This window comes from Rhinopithecus bieti, unplaced genomic scaffold (assembly GCF_001698545.2).
Source record: "Rhinopithecus bieti isolate Rb0 unplaced genomic scaffold, ASM169854v2 scaffold_66246, whole genome shotgun sequence".
Taxonomy (NCBI): Eukaryota; Metazoa; Chordata; class Mammalia; order Primates; family Cercopithecidae; genus Rhinopithecus; species Rhinopithecus bieti.
In genome coordinates this window covers 686899-693324 of record NW_016826110.1, presented here as the reverse complement: position 1 = coordinate 693324, position 6426 = coordinate 686899, and the positions used below count along the sequence as shown (strand labels likewise).

Sequence of the window (6426 nt, the reverse complement as noted above, 5' to 3'; positions counted from 1 at the left end):
CGCAGGGGGTGTACACCCCCTTGTGATATTATTTGTAATATCCAAAGGGGAGAGGATGATATTACTCCCCATATCACAGGAAGTGTGCACCTCCCTGTGAAATTGTTCATAATATGCAGGGGGTGGAGTATAACATTACTTTTTATATCGCAGGCATTACCCCTGTGATATCACTTCTAACATCCAGAAGGGGAGAGGATGATATTACTCTCCATATCATAGGAGGTGTACACTCTGCTCGATATTCTATATTGGGAGTAATATCATTCCCCCCCCCATGGATATTATAAACAATATCATGGGGGGGGGTGGACTCCCTGTGATATTGAAAATAACATCATCCTTCCACCCCCTGAAAATTATGAACAATATCACAGGAGAGTGTATACTCCCTGTGATATGGGGAGTAATATCATTTTCTCCTCCCCTGGATATTAGGAACAGTATCACAGGAGGGTTTACACATCCTGTGATATTGGGAGTAATATCATGCTCTGCCACCCTGATATTACAAACAGTATCACAGAAGATGTACACACAGAATGTTTACGACATTGGGACTAATATCATCTCCCCTGAATAATACAAACAATATCGCAGCGGGGTGTACACCCCCTCGATATGAAAAGGAACATCAGCTCCTTTCCCTGTGGATATTATGAACAATATTATAGGGGTGTGTATACCCCCTTCGATATGGGGAGTAAAATCATCCTCTCCCCCCTTGGATATTACAAACAATATCGCAGTGGCGTGTATATTTCCTGTGATATGAAGAGTAATATCATCCTCTCTCCCCCTGGACATTACGGATGATATCGCAGGAGTGTGAACACCCTTTGCCATATGGGAGTTAACATCATCCAATATCCACCTAAATATTATGGACAATATCGCATGGGGGTGTACACCCCCTGCTATACAGGGAGTAACGTCATCCTCTCCCCTCCTGGAAATTACAAAAAATATCGTAGGGGTTGTACAACTCCTGGGATACGGGGAGAGAAATCATTTTCTACCCCCTGGATGTGCCAACAATATCACAGGGGGGTGTACACTCCTTGGGATATTGGGGGTAATATCAACCTCTTTTCCCCTGGATATTACGAACAATATCACAGCGTGGTGTACATTTTCTATGATATTGGGAGTAATATTATCCTCTCCCCTTATGGAAATTACGAACAACATCCCGGAAGATGTACATTCCCTGCGATATTCGGAGTAATATCATCCTCTCCCCACTGGATATTTGGAACAATTTAAAAAGGGGTATACACCCTCTGCAATAATTGGAGTAATATCCTCACTCCCCTTGGATATTATAAACAATGTACTGGGAGTAATATCATCTTCTACCATTCTGGATATTATGAAGTACATCACAGAGGGTGTACACCCCCTTTGATATTGGGAGTAATATCATCGTCTCTCCCCCGGATATTAGGAACAATATCACAAGAGGGTGTACACCCTTCTGTGATATTGGTAATAATATCATCCTCTCCCCTTCTGGATATTATGAACAATATCACAGGGGAGTGTACACCCAGTACTATGTTGGGAGTAATATCAGTAATATCATCCTCTCCTTTCCTGAAAATTACAAAGAATATCACAGGGAGTGCATACAGCTTCTGTGATACTGGGAGTAGTATCTTTCTCTCTCTCCGTGATTATTATGAACACTATCACGGGGATGTACACCCCCTGCAATATTGTGAGTAATATCATCCTCTCTCTTCCTGGATATTACAAACAACTTCACAGGGGGATGTACACCCCTTGTGATATTAGTAGTAATATCAACCTCCCTCCAGGATAATCCCAACAATATCAGAAGGGTGTGTACACCACCATGATAATGGGTGTAATATCTTCCTCTCCCCCTTTTATTATTATGAACAACACCACAGGGGGGTGTACACCCCCTGCAATATTGGAAGTAGTATCAATTGGAAATGAACAACTCTTGCCATATTGAGAGTAATATCATCCTCACTCCTTCTGGATATTACAAACCATATCACTAGGGGGTGTTAACACAGCATATTTCTGATATTGGCATTAATATCATCCTTTCCTCCCCCTGGATATTACCAACAATATAACAGGGACCTGTACACCCCTTGGGATATTAGGAGCAATATCATCATCTCTCCCCCTGGATATTACGAACAATATTACAGGGGGATGTACACCCTCTGCGATATTTGGAATAATATTGTCATCTCCCTCTCTGGATATTATGAACAATGTCACAGGCGGCTGTACACCCCTTGCGATATTGGGAGTAATATCATTTTTTCCCCTTCTTGATATTATGAACGATATCACAAGAAGGTGTACACCCCCTGCGATATTGTTGAGTAACATCATCCTCTCCCTTCCCTGGATATTGCGAACAATATGACAAAATGCTGTACACTCCCTGGGATATTGGGAGTGATATCATCCTCTTCCTCCCTGGATATTATGAACAATGTCACGGGGGTGTACATCCCTAGCAATATTGGGAGTAATATCATCCTCTCTTCCCTTGGATAATGCCAACAATATCACAGGGGCGTGTTCACCACGGGCGATATTGGGAGTAATATTATCCTCTCCCTTCCTGAATAATACGAACAATATCACAGAAGGTGTACACCCCCTGCGATATTGGGAGTAACATCATCCTCTCCCACCCTGAATATTATGAACAATATCATAGGGGGGTGCGCACCCCACTCGATATTGGGAGTAATATCACCCTCTTCCCCCTAGATATTACGAACAATATTACATGGGGTGTACACCCCTGTGATATTAAGTGTAATATTATACTCTTCCCCCTTGGATGTTATGAACAATATCACAGGGGGGTGTACACCCCCTGTGATATGGGGTGTAATAGCATCCTCTCCCCTTTTGGATATTATGAACAATATCACAGGGGGGTGTAAAACCCCTGCGATATTGAGAGTAATATAATTATTTCCCCCCCTGGATATTTCAAAAATATCACAAGGGGATGTACACCCCTTAAGATGTTTGTAGTAATATCATCCTCTCTCCCCTGGATATTACAAACAATATCACAGGAGGGTGTACACTCCCTGGGATATTGGGAGTAATATCATCCTCTTTCCCCCTGGATATTGAGAACAATATGACAGGGGGGTGTACACCCCTGTGATACTGAAAGGATTATCATTCACTCCCCCCCTGGATATTGTGTATCATATCACAGGCACGTGTACACCCTCTGCCACATTGGGAGTAGTATCATCGTCTCCTCTTGTGGATATTATGAACAATATTACACGGGAATGTATCCCGCCTGTGATATTGGGAGTGATATCCTCTTCCACTCTGAATATTATGAACAATATTATAGGGGAATGTTCACTACCTGCGATATTAAGAGTAATATCCTCCTTTCCCCCCGTGGATATTACGAGCAATATCACAGTATTGTGTACACCCCCTGCGATATTGGGAATAATTTTATCCTCTCCCCCACTCGATATTACGAAAAATATCACAGGAAGGTGTACATTCCCTGCAATATTGGCAGTTATATCATCCTCTGTTCTCGTTAATATTATGAAGAATATCACATGGGTGTGTACACCTCCTGTGATATTGGGAGCAATATCATCCTATATCCCCCTGGAAATTAGGAACCATATCACAGGGGGATGTACATACCCTGCAATATTGGGAGTAGTATCATCTTACCCTCCCCTGCTCTTTACAAATAATGTCGCAAGGGGCTGTACACCCTCTGCAATACTGAGAGTAATATCATCCTCTCTTCCCCTGGGTATTACGAACAATACAGCAGGGGGGTGCACACACAGGGTTTTTATGATATTGGGAGTAACATCATTCTCTCCCTGCCCTGGATATTTCGAACAGCATCACAGGGAGTATACACTCCTTGCAACATTGAGAGTAACATCATCCTCTCCTTTTTTTGATATTGGCACCCCCTGCGAAATATCATCCTCTCCTTCTCTGGATATTATGAACAATATCACAGGGGGGTGTACACCCCCTTCGATATTGGGAGTTACATCATCCTCTCCTCCCACTGGATATTACGAAAAATGTTACAGAAGGTGTACACACAGGGTGTTTACGATATTGGGAGTAATATCGTCTTCCCCCTCCCTGGATATTATGAACAATATCACAGGGGGAGGGGTACATCCCCTGAGATATTGAGAGTAATGCCATCCTCTCCCTTCCTGAATATTATGAACAACAATATCACAGTGGGCTGTACACCCCTCCTATATGGGGAGTAATATTATCTTCTCCCCCCCTGGATATTTCGAACAATATCACAGAGGAATGTACGCGATATGGAGACTAATGTCATCCTCTCCCTCCCTGAATATTACGAATAATATCACAGGGGGGTGTGCACTCCCTATGATATGGGGAGTAATGTCATTCTCTCTCCTATAAACTAAAATTTTGTTCTCTTTACCTAAGTTGAGAGCTTCCTATCATGTCAGTATCTATGTTATGAAGAAAAGGAGACTTAGGTGAAATGTTTTTATTTATCACAACTGCTGCATCAGTTGCCTAGGACCTCAACAGCTTCACTGAAGTCTGGGAAATGTTCACGCATAAGGTCATTGCCTTAGCTGACTTAAAATTGCCCCATACAATGGTACATATAAACCCTTAGTGAAGCCTTTTAAAAAACAAACAGGTTGAAAAACGGGTTAAAGTAGGCAAATACAGCATCTGCCTTTAGGGCTATCAACTCAGAAATTCTCTCAATTATGAAATCTTGGAGAGAAGTTATTTTCTTTCTCAAAATCCAGGTGATGACAATATTTCTTACTCCAGATCTGGCATTTTTTCATCATCACTGTCTTGTGAATCATCATTCGCTTCATCTACTTGTGGTAAATCTACATCCTCATCACCACCCATGTTGTTCATCATCTGGGAGAAACTATCAAAATTAGACCTGTCTTCCCAGTCTTTCCAATTATTCAAGTCCACACTAAGACAATTCAGCTTTGCCCTTTCTTTGGTTAACTTTGGCCATGACTGGCCAGATTCTCCCTTTCATAAACAACACGAAATTGATCTGTCCGTTCTTTTATGCTTGGAATCATTTGGATCAATATAGTAAAAAAGATCAATTTCATTTAAGTGCTTAAAATTATCACTTTCTCCAAGACAACTGAATGTAAGTTTGGATTTTTCAAAATTTACATTAACATCCTTATGTCTTCAACACAAAATTCAACGAAGACATAGTGCCTTTGATCGTACCACTTTGCAGAAGCAGGCTGCATGGTGAACCCGGCAAGGGGACGCGCGAATGGGTGGGCGGGCCTCTCCGGCGGTGGCTGCTGGGAAGTTGACTTCTCTCCAGTGGCGACTCCGCGTTTTCTCCCTGGTCGCCGCGGCCTTTTCTCGCTCCCCTCAGGCGATCGCAGCAGCTACAGCTGCTTCTTTATATGATTTTCTGCTTAGATCAAGGAAAATTGGCTGGATTAAATTAGCCACAGGAGGGCTCCATTGCAGTTTCTAGAAGAGTAAATTCTGCAGTCACACTTTCTGGTACACAGTCGTATCTGTGCAGTCTTCAATAGGCCACGCCTATTTATAAAGGTGAAATAAGAAGCCAGGGAGGCTGGCCACGATGGCTCACGCCTATAATCCCAGCACTTTGGAATGTCGAAATGGGAGGATCACTTCAGGAGTTCGAGAACAGCCTGGCCAACATGGTGAAACCCCCGTCTCTACCAAAAAAATACAAAAATTAGCCAGGTGTGGTGGTGCGCGCCTGTGATGCCAGCAACTGGGGAGTCTGAGGCCGGAGGATACCTTGAACCCAGGAGACGGAGATTGCAGTGAGCCGAGATAGCGCCACTGCATTCCAGCCTGGGCAACAAGAATGAAACTCTGTCACAAAAAAAAAAAAAAGCCAGGGCATGTAACTCAGGTACCTTTTGGACGTCCATTAACAAAATTCTAGAGAACCTTCTGGAAACCTAGAGTATATTTTGTGGGAAAAGCACAAAATTGGGACTTGAAATGATAAGCTCTGATTTGTTCACTTTTTAAATCTTAAACATTTAAAGTTTCACAGCAACAGCTTATATTCAAGATATGCCATTTATAGATATCTAATGCATGAAAAATAGGATTATAGTTTTGTATTACCCGTTATTTTTCTCTTGCCAAGCACAAAGGCTTTTATTATAATCTAATCTGTGGCCCAGATGCTGCTTTTGTTTGTTGTCATCTATAACAGCATTTCCTATCATGTGGCTACAGGATAATAGTTGTGATTACGAAAAGAAAACAGTACAGGAACTCACAGGTGAAACAGAATTGAACACAACTTTTACAGAACTCACCAGCACCTCACTGTGAATCTCTTAGATTGGCATCTCATGTCCTTTTTTT

General features: G+C 42.2%; 1 pseudogene; it reads right to left on the bottom strand.

Annotated features, from left to right (window-relative positions):
- Nucleotides 1–4839: 4839 nt before the first annotated feature.
- Nucleotides 4840–5306, bottom strand: LOC108522852 (prostaglandin E synthase 3 pseudogene; annotated as a pseudogene).
- Between the last annotated feature and the right edge of the window lie 1120 nt (nucleotides 5307–6426).